Genomic DNA, 19,055 nt, shown 5'->3' with positions numbered 1-19,055 from the left:
AGTATGTTCGATAGAAAACAAAAATGAGCAGACTAATTTTTAGACAGACTGATTTTCCACTGTGACTCTTTGTACCAAAACTCAAAATTCTTCCTCGTTTTGGAAGAAACAAGCCTGAAACCTTGAACATAGACAGTTGACATTTATTGGAAGCTATAGGAATTGCGATCTGGGAGCTAGAATCGCATAGCTTTCCAATATAAGAGTCTGGGACGTAATTTTTTATTCTACTATTCTGGTTGGGTTTTCACCTACCATATCAATTGTATTATAGTCTCATACATTATTTTAACATTTCCACAAACTGCAAAGAGTTTTCTATCCAATGCTACCAATTATATGCATATCCTGGCTTCTGGGCCTGTGTAACAGGCAGTAGATTAACAAACTACAGTTTTGGCAAGTCGGTTAGGACAACACAATTGTTTACAGACAGATTATTTCACTTATAACTCACTGTATCACAATTCCAGTGTGTCAGAAGTTTACATACACTGTGCCTTTAAACAGCTTGGAAAATTCCAGAAAGGGATGTCAAGGCTTTAGAAGCTTCTGATAGCCTAATTGACATAATTTGAGTCAATTGGAGGTGTGCCTGTGGATGTATTTCAAGGCCTACCTTCAAATTCAGTGCCTCTTTGCCTGACATCATGGGAAAATTAAAAGAAATCAGCCAAGACCTCAGAAAACAAATTGTAGACCACCACAAGTCTGGTTCATCCTTGGGAGCAATTTCCAAACGCCTGAAGGTACCACTTTCAAACGTTTCGGGTTCAAACGCCAGACTAAGGTTTGCAACTGCACATGGGAACAAAGATCGTACTTTTTGGAGACATGTCCTCTGGTCTGATGAAATAAAAATAGAACTGTTTGGCCATAATGACCAACGTTATGTTTGGAGGAAAAAGAGGGACGCTTGCAAGCCGAAGAACACCTTCCCAACCGTGAAGCACGGGGGTGGCAGCATCATGTTGTGGGGGTGCTTTGCTGCAGGAGGGACTGGTGCACTTCACAAAATAGATGGCATCATGAGGAAAGAAAATTATGTGGATATAATGAAGCAACATCTCAAGACATCAGTCAGGAAGATAAAGCTTGGTCGCAAATGGGTCTTCCAAATGGACAATGACCTCAAGCATACTTCCAAAGTTGTGGCAAAATGGCTTAAGGACAACAAAGTCAAGGTATTGGAGTGGCCATCACAAAGCCCTGACTTCAATCATTTAAAAGATTTGTGGGCAGAATTGAAAAAGTGTGTGTGAGCAAGGAGGACTACAAACCTGACTTAGTTACACCAGCTCTGTCAGGAGGAATGGGCCAAAATTCACCCAACTTATTGTAGGATGCTTGTGGAAGGCTACCCGAAATGTTTGACCCAAGTTAAACAATTTGAAGGCAATGCTACCAAATACTAATTGAGTGTATGTAAACTTCTGACCCACTGGAAATGTGATGAAAGAAATAAAAGTTGAAATAAATGATTCTCTCTACTATTATTCTGACATTTCACATTCTTAAAATAAAGTGGTGATCCTAACTGACCTAAAACAGGGAATGTTTACTGGGATTAAATGTCAGGAATTGTGAAAAACTTTAAATGTATTTGGCGAAGGTGTATGTAAACTTCTGACTTCAACTGTATCTATAAAACTCCTGAGAAGAGAGGCACGGCAGGTCAGAGTACTCATGTCTTTTGAAAATACAGGAGGCCTTAGCGTGCTATAACACATAAAACAGGCAGAGCGCAGAACACATGCTGCCTCTGGGCAGATGAAACACTCACATCAAAACACAACCATCCATCCCTCTCCAAATGGATTCAGTACTGAGGCGCGTAACAGACAGAAAGGGCTGGAGCCATGCATACTCCTCCTGCTGCTTCCGCCATGCTGGAGCAATAATCTGAGCCCATGGAGTCACCAGACTGGCCAGTCCCATTTCAAATGCCACATTCATAACCTGGAGCCATTCTCACTGCTGCTTCTGCTGCTGCTGCTCGCATCAACAGCAGGGAATAGTGTTCAAGTGCTCTGCTTGTTCTGGCTGACAGACAATGATGACTGGCAATGTTGTGTCCGTCTGTTCACCAACAAACACACTACTGGTTCAACAAACAGCTTGATTTCATTTAGCTCTCAATATTGTCAGCAGTGTGATACACATGTCCATTGTCTTACCTGTTTTATGTCTGTGTATTCTCCTCTTACAGTTTTCCTGAAAAATAGGAAAGGACCTTTAAAATGACAAAGAAAACATAAACATCCTAATTAACACCCTACCCATTTCAGGATTTGAAATAAAATATATATTTTTTACTTGAAACTTGTCATAGTCACTGGCACACTAAACTTCATAGTGCTGTGAATGCCATCTTTCTGCATAAGTAAACTGAATTAAACTTTCAGCTGCATGAGTATGCATCATGAATATCAATTATTCCTAAAGTGGAGCTGTGAAAATGTGCAGGCAGTTCCATTGTGTGGGCTGATGGAAATGCACACGGGCGGTTAACATCACAGGTTAATGCCAGAACAAACCTACCAGGAAAATTCTTACTTTGGGGGCTGGGTGAATTGATATGTATGTCAACATACACTGAGTGTAGAAAATATAAGGAACACCTGCTCTTTCCATGACATAGACTGACCAGGTGAATCCAGGTGAAAGCTATGATCACTTATTGATGTCACTTGTTAAATCCACTTCAATCAAGCGGAAGGGGAGGAGACAGATTAAAGAAGGATTTTTAAGCCTTGAGACAATTGAGACATGGAATGTGTATGTGTGCCATTCAGAGGGTGAATGGGCAAGACAAAATATTTAAGTGCTTTTGAACAGTGTATGGTACTAGGTGCCAGGTGCACCAGTTTAAATGTGTCAAGAACTTCAACACTGCTGGGTTTTTCACACAACAGTTTCCTGTGTGTATCAAGAATGGTCCACCACCCTAAGGACATCCAGGCAACGTGACACAACTGTGGGAAGCATTGGAGTGAACATGGGCCAGCATCCCTGTTGTTAGGTTCTTATTTTTCAGAGTAAATAACTCACGGACACTAGAGAAGCTTAAACCAAGTGTAATCATTCCCCAACGGTTCTGTACAGCTGTAAACAGACAGCAAAACATTTCAGACATCACAGTTTATATGCATCCTACTTAAGACACTCCTTCTCTCCAATCCTTACATCGTATGGTTCAACGGAAAGAGGGTAACATGATACCAAACCCTTATTACTCTCTTAAGGGAATCTGTCCTCACCTCCTGACCTCAACCCCTCCTTCATCTAATCCACAGATGTCCATCTGTCTCCCCTGTATCAACACGCTGCTCTGCTCCCGTCCCCCAACACATTCCAACACATTCCACAGCTATCTGTCTTTCTACAGAGACCCAGTCTCTTTCTCCTTGGATTCTATGCTTCTTCCCTATCATTTATTTAATATCTCAATGTTCAAAATGACGAATCCAACACCGTGGAACTCTTTCGACACCTTGTAGAGTCCATGCCCTGACAAATTGAGGCTGTTCTGAGGGCAAAAGGGGGTGCATGTCATGTTCCTGACCGGTTTTCTGTTATTTTGTATGTGTTTGACGGTCAGGGCGTGAGTTTGGGTGGGTAGTCTATGTTATGTGTTTCTATGTTGGTAATGGGTGACCTGATATGGTTCTCAATTAGAGGCAGGTGGTTTTCATCTCCTCTGATTGAGAACCATATTAAGGTAGGTGGTTTCACATTGTTTGTCGTGGGTGGTTGTCTCCTGTGTCTGTGTTTGTCGCGTCACACGGGACTGTTTCGGTTTGTTTGTCAGTTCGTTCTTTTGTGTAGTCATTTTTCCTGTTCGTGAGTTCTTCGTTTTATGTAAGTTCGCATGTCCAGGTCTGTCTACTCCGTTTTGTTATTTTGTTAGTTATTCAAGTTAGTTCGTTTTTGTCTTGTTTAATAAATTCATTATGTCCTATTCAAACGCTGCATTTTGGTCGAATCCTTGCTCCTCCTCTTCGGATGAAGAGGAGGAGGAATTCCGTTACAGTGCAACTCAATATTAGGAAGGTATTCCTTATGTTTTGTACACTCAGTGTAAATAGTCACACACATAGTATGCACACAAATTTCAACATAATTCAAATAGCATGCTAAGAATCTACATATATATATATATATAAGCAACACAATATCACACTCAATTTGTGCAAATATGTACAAAAAGTATTTCAGCAGATTTTGTGCATTTTTGTGCATTTATGTGAAAAGACACACATTTTTGTGTGACTTCATTCATAGGAAAATAATTTTTTGAGGGGGGAATTTCGGATTTGTTTTTTTGAAAGTTATTAGAGCAATATATGTGTCACGTTCTGACCAAAGTTCTTTTGTATTTTCTTTGTTTTAGTGTGGTCAGGGCGTGAGTTAGGTGGGTTATCTATGTTTTGTGTTTCTATGTTGGGTTTGTCGTTTGGCCGGATATGGTTCTCAATCAGAGGCAGGTGTTTGTCATTGTCTCTGATTGGGAACCATATTTAGGTAGCCTGTTTTGTCTTTTGGTTTGTGGGTGTTTGTCTTCCGTGTCAGTGTTTGTCGCCACACGGTACTGTTTCGTTTGTTCACATCGTTTATTGTTTTGTTTAGTGTTCTGAGTTTATTAAAAACATCATCATGAACATTTACCACGCTGCGCTTTGGTCCTCCTCTCTTTCTCCCGAAGACGATCGTTACAATATGATGAGCAATGGTGGTCTACACTGACTTTTTTGTGTGCCACATTTATTTATATAAAAAAATTTACGTGTTAAAAACCCAATATTGTTAATCAACCAGGTTGTCACCAAAATAATTAAAATATAATAGTAGCCTTACTTTGTTTTTTTTATAATGCCAATATTGTTTTCTATGCTTGTTTTCGCTTAATACTTTGGGATACTGGTGCACTTGTAGTCAGAAAGGCCCTTTTTCGTGTTGGCAACAGTAGGTCTACACGATTTTCTTCATAACGCATTTCATATTTCGTGTACATTACACCATTCCTTCCATAATGCAATTTATACAAGGCTATGTCGATTTGTATGAGGGTTGCCAGATTGGGAAAAGAAATACAGATTTTTATTTTATTTTACGTTATTTGATTGGGGAATGGCGATACATTTTTATGATGGGAAATTATAATACATTACATTTACATTTACATTTAAGTCATTTAGCAGACGCTCTTATCCAGCGTCTTACAAATTGGTGCATTCACCTTATGATATCCAGTGGAACAACCACTTTACAATAGTGCATCTAACTCTTTTAAGGGGGGGGGGGGGGGGGTTAGAAGGATTACTTTATCCTATCCTATCCTATCCTATCCTAGGATCCTAGGATAGATAACCCACCCAACTCACGCCCTGACCACACTAAAACAAAGAAATACACACCATAATAATAATACACACCATAATACACATACATGCACACAAACACTTACACACACACTCACTTTGTTTGTCCTCGTGTTATAGCCAACTCTTGACTTTTGTATGAATTATTTTTAATAAAATATTTGTTTTCATGTATTCATTATCTTTAACTGGTTAAATGTTTGTAGTTTTCATTTCAGTAATGATTAACATGGTTAAATAGTCGTTGATAATGCTTACATATCTTGCATTACTCATCTCATATGTATATAATGTTTTTCTATACTATTCTACTGTATCTTAGTCCGTTCCGCTCTGACATCGCTCGTCCATATTTATATAGCCTTAATTCATTCCTACTTAGATTTGTGTGTATTGGGTATGTGTTGTGTAATTTGCTAGATATTACTTGTTAGATATTACTGCACTGTCAGAGCTAGAAGCACAAGCATTTCACTACACCTGCAATAACATCTGCTAATCACGTGTATGTGACCAATAAAATTAGATTTGAAGTTGTAGAAACATCTCAAGGATGATCAATGGAAACAGGATGCACCTGACCTCAATTTCGAGTCTCATAGCAAAGGGTCTGAATAACTATGTAAATAAGGTATTTCTGTTTTTTACCTGTTTTCGCTTTGTCATTATGGGGTATTGTGTGTAGATTGATGAGGAATAACATATATTTAATAAATGTTAGAATAAGGCTGCAAGATAATGTGGAAAAAGGGAAGGGGTCTGAATACTTCCGAATGCACTGTATAACATGATTGACACGACCATAATAATCATCATGAAACGGCCTTGGAAGTGCCATAAGTGTAAGCCAACATAATTCATTATTTTACATGAACCTGTTTAACTGCATTGATATTTTAACATTGTATAATGATAGGAGACAGGCGGAGGAATATGAAATACGTTTTTTTATTTCTCTACTGAAAATTGAGTACGTCATGAACATGACGGGGACGAAGCCCAAAACAGGGATATGTATATAATACAGGGCTGTAACCCAAACAAAGAGCGAGTTGTAAGCCTCTAAAAAATACACGGGACGAGACCCATAATAACAATATGAGACATCAAGAACTTTGAAAGCTTCTTCAAGTGCTTTCGCAAAAACCATCAAGCTCTATGATGAAACTGGCTGTCATAAGGTCCATCACAGGAAAGGAAGACCCACAGTTACCTCTGCTGCAGAGGATGAGATCATTAGAGTTACCAGCCTCAGAAACTGCAGCCACAATAAATGCTTCATAGAGTTCAAGTAATAGACACATCTCAAGGAGTGAGAGGAGAGGAGAGGAGGACAGCGTGAGGAGACAGCGTGAATCAGGCCTTCATGGTCAAATTGCTGCAAAGAAACCACTAGTAAAGGACACCAATAATAATAAGAAAATAGCTTGGGCCAAGAAACACGAGCAATGGACATTATACCGTTGGAAATCTGTCCTTTGGTCTGATTAGTTCAAATTTTTGATTTTTGGTTCCAATCACTGCGTTTTTGGGAGACGCAGAGTAGGCGAACAGATGATCTCCGCATGTGTGGTTCCCACCGTGAAGCATGGAGGAGTGGGTGTGATGGTATGGGGGTGCTTTGCTTGTGACACTGTCTGTGATTTATTTAGAATTAAAAGGCACACTTAACCAGCATGACTACCACAGCATCCGATCTGGTTTGCGCCTAGTGGGACTATCATTTGTTTTTCAACAGGACAATGACCCAACACACACCTCCAGGCTGTGTAAGGGCTATTTGACAAAGAAGGAGAGTGATGGAGTGCTGCATCAGATGACCTGGCCTCCACAATCACCCAACCTCAACCCAATTGAGATGATGGTTTGGGATGAGTTGGACCGCAGAGTGAAGGAAAAGCAGCCACCAAGTGCTCAGCATATGTTGGAACTCCTTCAAGACTTTTGGAAAAGCATTCCAGGTGAAGCTGGTTGAGAGAATGCCAAGAGTGTGCAAAGCTGTCATCAAGGCAAAGGGTGGCTACTTTGAAGAATCTAAAATCTAAAATATAGTTTGATTTGTTTAACACTTTTTTGGTTACTACATGATTCCATACAGTGGGGAGAACAAGTATTTGATACACTGCCGATTTTGCAGGTTTCCCTACTTACAAAGCATGTAGAGGTCTGTAATTTTTATCATAGGTACACTTCAACTGTGAGAGACGGAATCTAAAACAAAAATCCAGAAAATCACATTGTATGATTTTTAAGTAATTAATTTACGACCATTACGGATACTTTTTGGAATTTGTCGAACGGAACACGGCTTTGTTTTTCTCAACATAATGCGCAACCCAAATAGCGTTTTTTTGTGATAAAAGTAATATTTATCGAACAAAAATAACATTTGTTGTGTAACTGGGAGTCTCGTGAGTGGAAACATCCGAAGATTATCAAAGGTAAGCGATTCATTTTATTGCTTTTCTGACTTTCGTGACCAAGCTAACCAAGCTAATATAATGCTAGCTGTTGTAGCATTGAAAGCTACACTCACAAAAGCTGGGATTTCTTTCGCTGTAAAATATATTTTCAAAATCTGACACGATAGGTGGATTAACAACAAGCTAAGCTGTTTTTTGGTATATTTCACTTGTGATTGCATGATTATAAATATTTTTTGTAATATTTTTGCATTTGGCGCCCTGCAATTCTAGCGGTTGTTTAGGAAAGTGATCCCGTAAAAGGGATCCGTAGCGCAGAGAAGTTAACTGACTTGTCTAGTTAAATAAAGGTCAAATAAAATCTAATCATACCAAACGTAAAATATCATTCTAATTTGAGTGTCCTGGATTTACATTTACTATGTTACATCTAGTCTATGAGACCAGGCTGTAAAAGCAGCAGGACTTTAGATCATTAGAATGTATTCGCCAAAAGCCACAAAATACACCTTAATGGATTTCTGTAAATATGTAAATACCACGGTATACCTCTTACATTTGGGAACTTTACAGTCCTATTGATCAAACAACCATGAAAAGCTGGAGGTCAATTAAGGCAGTCCCCCGCAACTCGCTGATTCAGAGGGGTTGGGTTAAATGCGGAAGACACATTTCAGTTGGACAACTGACTAGGTATCCCCATTTCCCTTTCAGTAGGCTCTCTTCCTCAGTTGCCTATGCACATCAACAAGATCAACAACTAATGTTAGCCATTAGTAGATTGCATAGATTGCATAGATAAACGACGGGGAATAGTAGCCTGCTCGCAGTTCTGCAGCTTGCCTTCCAATGCATTCTTGTCCCAACCCACGTTTTGACAACTGAATAGGAACTTGCCTGCCTGCCCACCCATTTGATTGATGCCAAATACATTTGATTGACGCCAAATACATTTGATTGACAACTAAGAAATATGCCAACTGTGATTAACAGTCATTCAAGTCCAGCATAGCTCGCAAGCAAAGTGATTTACTCCATCCATCTATTCTGCCAACAATGCCTTACTAAATCAAATCAAATCAAATTTTATTTGTCACATACACATGGTTAGCAGATGTTAATGCGAGTGTAGCGAAATGCTTGTGCTTCTAGTTCTGACAATGCAGTAATAACCAACGAGTAATCTAACCTAACAATTCCACAACTACTACCTTATACACACAAGTGTAAAAGGATAAAGAATATGTGCATAAAGATATATGAATGAGTGATGGTACAGAACGGCATAGGCAAGATGCAGTAGATGGTATCGAGTACAGTATATACATATGAGATGAATAATGTAGGGTATATAAACATAAAGTGGCATACATTTACATTTAAGTCATTTAGCAGACGCTCTTATCCAGAGCGACTTACAAATTGATAGTTCAAAGTGGCTAGTGATACATGTATTACATAAAGATGGCAAGATGCAGTAGATGATATAGAGTACAGTATATACATATACATATGAGATGAGTAATGTAGGGTATGTAAACATTATATTAAGTGGCATTGTTTAAAGTGGCTAGTGATACATTTTTACATAAATTTCCATCAATTCCCATTATTAAAGTGGCTGGAGTTGAGTCAGTATGTTGGCAGCAGCCACTAAATGTTAGTGGTGGCTGTTTAACAGTCTGATGGCCTTGAGATAGAAGCTGTTTTTCAGTCTCTCGGTCCCTGCTTTGATGCACCTGTACTGACCTCGCCTTCTGGATGATAGCGGGGTGAACAGGCAGTGGCTCGGGTGGTTGTTGTCCTTGATGATCTTTATGGCCTTCCTGTGACATCGGGTGGTGTAGGTGTCCTGGAGGGCAGGTAGTTTGCCCCCGGTGATGCGTTGTGCAGACTTCACTACCCTCTGGAGAGCCTTACGGTTGTGGGCGGAGCAGTTGCCGTACCAGGCGGTGATACAGCCCGACAGGATGCTCTCGATTGTGCATCTGTAGAAGTTTGTGAGTGCTTTTGGTGACAAGCCGAATTTCGTCAGCCTCCTGAGGTTGAAGAGGCGCTGCTGCGCCTTCTTCACAACGCTGTCTGTGTGGGTAGACCAATTCAGTTTGTCCGTGATGTGTACGCCGAGGAACTTAAAACTTACTACCCTCTCCACTACTGTCCCGTCGATGTGGATGAGGATAGGGGGGGTGCTCCCTCTGCTGTTTCCTGAAGTCCACAATCATCTCCTTTGTTTTGTTGACGTTGAGTGTGAGGTTATTTTCCTGACACCACACTCCGAGGGCCCTCACCTCCTCCCTGTAGGCCGTCTCGTCGTTGTTGGTAATCAAGCCTACCACTGTAGTGTCGTCCGCAAACGTGATGATTGAGTTGGAGGCGTGCACGGCCACGCAGTCGTGGGTGAACAGGGAGTACAGGAGAGGGCTCAGAACGCACCCTTGTGGGGCCCCAGTGTTGAGGATCAGCGGGGTGGAGATGTTGTTACCTACCCTCACCACCTGGGCAGGGCGGGGTCGAGACCCAGGGTCTCGAGCTTGATGACGAGTTTGGAGGGTACTATGGTGTTAAATGCTGAGCTGTAGTCGATGAACAGCATTCTCACATAGGTATTCCTCTGCTACTCTACATCATATAAATATTTAAACCTCTTATAAAGTTGGTGTGGTAGCATAAACTGGAAATTGTTTGTTTCATATCTTCAAAGTAGTTCAAATGCTGTCAGTTCCACTTTAAGCAGACTAACATTCTCTGCTTATCTTCCATCATGATGTTTAATCATATCCAGCCAAATGATGGCAGCAGCAGACAATATGACTTTCCATGATGTACAGTGGCAAGAAAAAGTATGTGAACCCTTTGGAAATACCTGGATTTTGGTCATAAAATTTGATCTGATCTTCATCTATCAATCAATTTTATTTTATATAGCCCTTCGTACATCAGCTAATATCTCGAAGTGCTGTACAGACACCCAGCCTAAAACCCCAAACAGCTAGTAATGCAGGTGTAGAAGCACGGTAGAAGCATCTAGGTCACAACAATAGACAAAGACATTCTGCTTAAACTAATAACACAAACAATATCTTTTCTTGTCTTTATTGAACACACCGTGTAAACATTCACAGTACAGGGTGGGAAAAATATGTGAACCCTTGGATTTAATAACTGGTTGACCCTCCTTTGGCAGCAATAATCTCAACCAAACGTTTTCTGTAGTTGCGGATCAGACCTGCACAATGGTCATGAGGAATTTTGGACCATTCCTCTTTACAAAACTGTTTCAGTTCAGCAATGCCTGGTGTGAACTGCTCTCTTGAGGTTATGCCACAGCATCTCAAATCGGGTTGAGGTCAGGACTCTGATTGGGCCACTCCAGAAGGTGTATTTTCTTCTGTTGTTGATTTACTTCTGTGTTTTGGGTCGTTGTCCTGTTGCATCACCCAACTTCTGTTGAGCTTCAATTGGCAGACAGATAGCCTTACATTCTCCTGCAAAATATCTTGATAAACTTGGAAATTCATTTTTCTGTCAACGATAGCAAGCTGTCCAGGCCCTGAGGCAGCAAAGGAGCTCCAAACCATGAATCTCCTTCTACCGTACTTTACAGTTGGGATGAGGTTGTGATGTTGGTGTGCTGTGGCTTTTTTGTCCACACAGTGTTGTGTGTTCCTTCCAAACAACTCAACTGTAGTTTCATCTGTCCACAGAATATTTAGCCAGTAGCGCTGTGGAACATCAACTTTTGCCAACTTTAGACGTGCAGCAAAAAAAATTGGAAAGCAGTGGCTTCTTAAGTGGTGTCCTACCATGAACACCATTCTTGTTAAGTGTTTTACGTATCGTACACTTGTCAATAGGGATGTTAGCATGTTCCAGAGATTTATGTAAGTCTTTAGCTGACACTTGAGGATTCTTCTTAACCTCATTGAGCATGCTGCGCTGTGCTCTTGCAGTCATCTTTGCAGGACGGCCACTCCTAGGGAGAGTAGCAACAGTACTGCACTTTATTTATAGACAATTTGTCTTACCGTGGACTGATGAACATCAAGGCTTTTAGAGACACTTTTGTAACCCTTTCCAGCTTTATGCAAGTCAACAATTCTTAATCGTAAGTCTTCTGAGATCTCTTTTGTTGGAGTAATGGTTCACATCAGGCAATGCTTCTTGTGAATAGCAAACTCAAATTTTGTGAGTGTTTTGATAGGGCAAGATAGCTCTAACCAACATCTCCAATCTCGTCTCATTGATTGGACTTCAGGTTAGCTGACACATGACTCACACAAGTCATTAGCTTAGGGGTTCACATACTTTTTCCAACCAAGACTGTGAATGTTTAAATTATGTATTCAATATAGACAAGAAAATACAATAATTTGTGTGTTATTAGTTTAAGCACACAATGTTTGTCTATTGTTGTGACTGATGAAGATCAGATCAAATTTGATGACCAATTTATGCAGAAATCCAGGTAATTCCAAACGGTTCACAAACTTTTTCTTGCCACTGTAGTTTGAGAAAACGTATTCGTTTCAATAATTGATCTGCCAATGTATCTGCACCTCTGCACACAGGTGTCAGCTGCACAGCCAAAGACTGCATAACTAGCCCACTTCCTCTGGATGGTAAAATAGCATGGCCGTATTGGAGTTATCTCTAAGTGAGAGACAGGAGAAACGGCAGTAAAATACAGGGTTTATAAAGGCTGACAAGGGCTTTTCTTTTGGAAATCAATACATCAGCAACCCAGAAATACATTGCCAGAGAATACAGAGATAATAACTTATACCCTTATACTGTGGTAAAGAAAGCCTTCTTCTTCTTGAATCTATTGATTTTAGTATTTTTTGTTCATGTTATCTGCTTGATGTGCCTGTTACCAAAAGCTCAAACCCATGCAGGCTGTTGTTGTATGCCAAAAGTAAGGCCACAGCAAACTGACCCTCATTTTAGCTGAAGTTCAGAATATGAAGAGAATAATGAAGAGAAACTGGGAAAGATGCTAAAGCTTCACATCTCAGAGTGCAGTTGCTAGGCAGCATGTTCACCACCAGGTGTCTTTGTATAATACCATGACACGTTTCACCAAAATAATGTTGACTATAAAACCTCTCGGGCTATAGCACCTACACAGAACCCCTCGGACAACAGAACCCACACACATCCAGCTGATGACGATAGCTGTGATCCTCCATCTGCAGCATACAGAGAAACCTCTTCAAGCAGAACAGAGAGGAGGAGGAGGATGTTACTGTTATCTCACATCCAGCTTGCTCCACAGAGAATGGGGTGAAGTTCTGTGAACAGATCAAGTGACACATGCTGAGCATGTGCAATTCTATCGAACAGTGTTCTCCTAACTATGGTAAATACATCATAGGGCTTGACATGTAGTCATACATGACATTACGCTAATGTTTTAAACATTATTTAAAAATGATCTGGTTTTGGCTTCTCAGACACATGCAATAGTGCTGACTGATTAGTGCATTTTGAGGTCAGTTATCATTTTTTTAATCAAGATTTACTATTATGGTTCCGATTATAAAAAAAAAAAACTGAATTTCAATACTGTAAAAACACAGAATAAAACAATTAATAAAAGTCCCATGATGGTAGTGACTGCCCATGACTGCTTATTAACCTTCAGTTAATTCACATTACTTTAACAAAACATTTGTTGTGTATAATACATTTGTTTTATTTGACAACTTTATTATTTCATTCCAAATCATAATCTCATCTCTCTAGAGCTGCTGCCTATGCTGTCTGACAAAATCACAATTTTAGTAGTAAATAAGGCATATTTTTATGACTGCTGAATACCAGATATCAATCACGTAGATCATGTATTTTCAGGTAGAGATACCACACGAAGAAACTGCTCTCTATGTATCCAAATTAAGCAGCAGCAGCTGAAAAGATGAGCTCCTACAAATATTGAAATTTAAATGTTTTTTTAGAGTAAAGTACATCGAAAAAAAATAAAAATAAAACTGCAAACTGAATAGGAGACCAAACAAGCAGCAAACAAAGAAGAAAGGCTTTTGAAAAAGTAAAAAATTTTCATAAAATTATACCGTTTTCTTAGCTAGCTAAGTTGTTTACCTGTTGCTAGGCAGTTGCTAGGGACATTCCTGAAAGAAGCTAGCTAGCTAACAAGGAGTGTCTAGTTGGCAGAAGAGAAGAAGGGACAAAGAAGGGACAAAGTGGGACAAAATAAGGACAGAAGAAAAGGGAAAGGGGACATTAAGGTGAAGCAGTCCTCTAAAGACACAAAAGACAATAATACAAGAAACAACATTTCTATTGCCTCTCCCTCTACGATACGCACTTCCGGTTTGGTTTGGAGCGAGTAGTTGCATTCCGCTTTGCTCCACAGGTAGTATTACAGGTAGTATTACATTTCATTTCATTACAGTACAACAGTTTGATTTGTTTGATCTTAGCTGGCTACATAGCCGTCTTTGTATCCAAGATAATTGTGTAGTCTAGAGTAATTGTCGAGGTTACCTAGCCAGTTAGAGGTTACCTAGCCAGCTACACTTTCAAACAAAGTCAACAACGCAGCCACTGCTAGCTAGCCTATTTCACCAGCCAGCAGTACTATATCATTTTAGTCAATAAGATTTTTTGCAACGTAAGCTTAACTTTCTGAACATTCGAGACGTGTAGTCCACTTGTCATTCCAATCTCCTTTGCATTAGCGTAGCCTCTTCTGTAGCCTGTCAACTATGTGTCTGTCTATCCCTGTTCTCTCCTCTCTGCACAGACCATACAAACGCTTCACACCGCGTGGCCGCTGCTACTCTAACCTGGTGGTCCCAGCGCGCACGACCCACGTGGAGTTCCAGGTCTCAGGCAGCCTCTGGAACTGCCGATCTGCGGCCAACAAGGCAGAGTTCATCTCAGCCTATGCTTCCCTCCAGTCCCTCGACTTCTTGGCACTGACGGAAACATGGATTACCACTGATAACACTGCTACTCCTACTGCTCTCTCCTCGTCTGCCCACGTGTTCTCGCACACCCCGAGAGCTTCTGGTCAGCGGGGTGGTGGCACTGGGATCCTCATCTCTCCCAAGTGGACATTCTCTCTTTCTCCCCTGACCCATCTGTCTATCGCCTCCTTTGAATTCCATGCTGTCACAGTTACCAGCCCTTTCAAGCTTAACATCCTTATAATTTATCGCCCTCCAGGTTCCCTTGGAGAGTTCATCAATGAGCTTGACGCCCTGATAAGTTTCTTTCCTGAGGATGGCTCACCTCTCACAGTTCTGGGTGACTTTAACCTCCCCACGTCTACCTTTGACTCATTCCTCTCTGCCTCCTTCTTTCCACTCCTCTCCTCTTTTGACCTCACCCTCTCACCTTCCCCCCCTACTCACAAGGCAGGCAATACGCTTGACCTCATCTTTACTAGATGCTGTTCTTCCACTAATCTCATTGCAACTCCCCTCCAAGTCTCCGACCACTACCTTGTATCCTTTTCCCTCTCGCTCTCATCCAACACTTCCCACACTGCCCCTACTCGGATGGTATCGCGCCGTCCCAACCTTCGCTCTCTCTCCCCCGCTACTCTCTCCTCTTCCATCCTATCATCTCTTCCCTCTGCTCAAACCTTCTCCAACCTATCTCCTGATTCTGCCTCCTCAACCCTCCTCTCCTCCCTTTCTGCATCCTTTGACTCTCTATGTCCCCTATCCTCCAGGCCGGCTCGGTCCTCCCCTCCTGCTCCGTGGCTCGACGACTCATTGCGAGCTCACAGAACAGGGCTCCGGGCAGCCGAGCGGAAATGGAGGAAAACTCGCCTCCCTGCGGACCTGGCATCCTTTCACTCCCTCCTCTCTACATTCTCCTCTTCTGTCTCTGCTGCTAAAGCCAATTTCTACCACTCTAAATTCCAAGCATCTGCCTCTAACCCTAGGAAGCTCTTTGCCACCTTCTCCTCCCTCCTGAATCCTCCTCCCCCTCCTCCCCCCTCCTCCCTCTCTGCTGATGACTTCGTCAACCATTTTGAAAAGAAGGTCGACGACATCCGATCCTCGTTTGCTAAGTCAAACGACACCGCTGGTTCTGCTCACACTGCCCTACCCTGTGCTTTGACCTCTTTCTCCCCTCTCTCTCCAGATGAAATCTCGCGTCTTGTGACGGCCGGCCGCCCAACAACCTGCCCGCTTGACCCTATCCCCTCCTCTCTTCTCCAGACCATTTCCGGAGACCTTCTCCCTTACCTCACCTCGCTCATCAACTCATCCTTGACCGCTGGCTACGTCCCTTCCGTCTTCAAGAGAGCGAGAGTTGCACCCCTTCTGAAAAAACCTACACTCGATCCCTCCGATGTCAACAACTACAGACCAGTATCCCTTCTTTCTTTTCTCTCCAAAACTCTTGAACGTGCCGTCCTTGGCCAGCTCTCCTGCTATCTCTCTCAGAATGACCTTCTTGATCCAAATCAGTCAGGTTTCAAGACTAGTCATTCAACTGAGACTGCTCTTCTCTGTGTCACGGAGGCGCTCCGCACTGCTAAAGCTAACTCTCTCTCCTCTGCTCTCATCCTTCTAGACCTATCGGCTGCCTTTGATACTGTGAACCATCAGATCCTCCTCTCCACCCTCTCCGAGCTGGGCATCTCCGGCGCGGCCCACGCTTGGATTGCGTCCTACCTGACAGGTCGCTCCTACCAGGTGGCGTGGCGAGAATCTGTCTCCGCACCACGTGCTCTCACCACTGGTGTCCCCCAGGGCTCTGTTCTAGGCCCTCTCCTATTCTCGCTATACACCAAGTCACTTGGCTCTGTCATATCCTCACATGGTCTCTCCTATCATTGCTATGCAGACGACACACAATTAATCTTCTCCTTTCCCCCCTCTGATAACCAGGTGGTGAATCGCATCTCTGCATGTCTGGCAGACATATCAGTGTGGATGACGGATCACCACCTCAAGCTGAACCTCGGCAAGACGGAGCTGCTCTTCCTCCCGGGGAAGGACTGCCCGTTCCATGATCTCGCCATCACGGTTGACAACTCCATTGTGTCCTCCTCCCAGAGTGCTAAGAACCTTGGCGTGATCCTGGACAACACCCTGTCGTTCTCAACTAACATCAAGGCGGTGACCCGTTCCTGTAGGTTCATGCTCTACAACATTCGCAGAGTACGACCCTGCCTCACGCAGGAAGCGGCGCAGGTCCTAATCCAGGCACTTGTCATCTCCCGTCTGGATTACTGCAACTCGCTGTTGGCTGGGCTCCCTGCCTGTGCCATTAAACCCCTACAACTCATCCAGAACGCCGCAGCCCGTCTGGTGTTCAACTTTCCCAAGTTCTCTCACGTCACCCCGCTCCTCCGCTCTCTCCACTGGCTTCCAGTTGAAGCTCGCATCCGTTACAAGACCATGGTGCTTGCCTACGGAGCTGTGAGGGGAACGGCACCTCCGTACCTTCAGGCTCTGATCAGGCCCTACACCCAAACAAGGGCACTGCGTTCATCCACCTCTGGCCTGCTCGCCTCCCTACCTCTGAGGAAGTACAGTTCCCGCTCAGCCCAGTCAAAACTGTTCGCTGCTCTGGCACCCCAATGGTGGAACAAACTCCCTCACGACGCCAGGTCAGCGGAGTCAATCACCACCTTCCGGAGACACCTGAAACCCCACCTCTTTAAGGAATACCTAGGATAGGATAAAGTAATCCTTCTAACCCCCCCCCCCCCTTAAAAGAGTTAGATGCACTATTGTAAAGTGGTTGTTCCACTGGATATCATAAGGTGAATGCACCAATTTGTAAGTCGCTCTGGATAAGAGCGTCTGCTAAATGACTTAAATGTAAATGTAAATGTATCCCTTCTTGACCACACATTCATCTGTCTCTTATGTAGCAGGCATAAAAGAAACACAGACCGGAAAAGTAACCGCACAATGGATTATGGTAGAACATTGGCCTGTTGGAAACTACAACTCCCTACTACATCGCACAGTTCGGATGTGATCTGATTTACCTCTAGAGAATATGCAGTGCAATGTGCACATTGAGCTCACAGAAAAAAACTGAAAAAATAATTGAACTGATGTAGGCCATGCAAACAATTTTTAATATTCAATTATTACATTTGAAACTTAAAAGTGAATGGGTAGAACTATCTAAATGTTTCATAACTAGAGCATACAAAATTGTTTACACAATCTCAAGAATAGCGAACACTAGAATGGCACCGGAGTGGATGGCTGCCGTTTTACCGGCTCCTAACCAAATGTGCTATTTTGTTCGTTTTTTCGCGTTGTTTGTAACTTATTTTGTAACTTATTTCGTACATAATGTTGCTGCTACTGTCTCTTATGACAAAAATAACTTCTGGACATCAGAACAGCGATTACCCACCTCAAACTGTACAAAGATCTTTTCTATAACGAGTCCGACGTGAAGGATATACTGCTTTTTCAGCAACAGGCCCAAATCCCCATAATTTGGGTGAAGAAAAGACGGGGAAAAAGGGGGCGGAGGTCGGGCTGCCTTCCGAGAATTCATAGGCTAGTGAGTAAACCCCCACTACCATCCGTTCTATTGGCCATCGTGCAATCATTGGAAAACAAAATGGATGACCTACGATCAAGAGTATCCTACCAACGGGACATTAAAAACTGTAATATTTTATGTTTCTACGAGTCATGGCTGAACGACAACACGGATAATATAGAGCTGGCGGGATTTTCCATGCATCAGCAGAACAGAGAAGCTACGTCTGGTAAGACGAAGGGCGAGGATATATGTCTATTTGTCAATAACAGATGCTGTCACGTCTACTCCCGCTCCCTGGCGTCGTCCTGCGCCTGGGGCCGTGCGTCGTGGGGGGGTATTGTCACGACTACCCCCGCTCCCCCTCTCCGGCACTCGACGTCACTAGTTTACTTATCATTACACACACCTGCTACCATCGTTACGCGCACCTGTGCCTCATGAGACTCACATGGACTCCATCACTTCTATGATTACCTCCCCCATATCTGTCACTCCCTTTGATTCATTCCCCAGGCAGTATTAGTTATGTTTTTCATGTGCAGACGCTACTCTTGTTGTGTATTGTTCCATGTTTGATGAATTATTGAATTCACCCCCTGTACTTGCTTCTCGACTCATTGCTTGCCTGAGGTAGAGTACCATTTGATAAGCTGGAGACCACACCATCTACCAAGAGAGTTCTCAGCTATATTATTCGTAGCTGTCTACTTACAGTACCACCACAAACCGATGCTAAGTCTGCACT

The 19,055-nt window shown here is 42.5% G+C and overlaps 1 protein-coding gene across 2 annotated transcripts in view; it reads right to left on the bottom strand.

Annotated features, from left to right (window-relative positions):
* LOC139535663 (rap1 GTPase-activating protein 1-like) overlaps positions 1 to 19,055 on the bottom strand; it is a 194,118-nt gene that overhangs the window by 140,257 nt on the left and 34,806 nt on the right. The window contains exon 2 of one of the 2 annotated variants that reach the window (XM_071335320.1): positions 2,178 to 2,214. The exons of the other annotated variant lie outside the window; for it this stretch is intronic. The gene's annotated coding sequence lies outside the window, so the exon portion shown is untranslated. The remainder of the gene's footprint in view (positions 1 to 2,177; positions 2,215 to 19,055) is intronic. 2 annotated transcript variants of the gene reach the window in all.

This window comes from Salvelinus alpinus, chromosome 12 (assembly GCF_045679555.1).
Source record: "Salvelinus alpinus chromosome 12, SLU_Salpinus.1, whole genome shotgun sequence".
NCBI lineage: Eukaryota > Metazoa > Chordata > Actinopteri > Salmoniformes > Salmonidae > Salvelinus > Salvelinus alpinus.
Note: the sequence above shows the minus strand (reverse complement) of the source record. Positions and strands in the feature narration are given on the sequence as shown.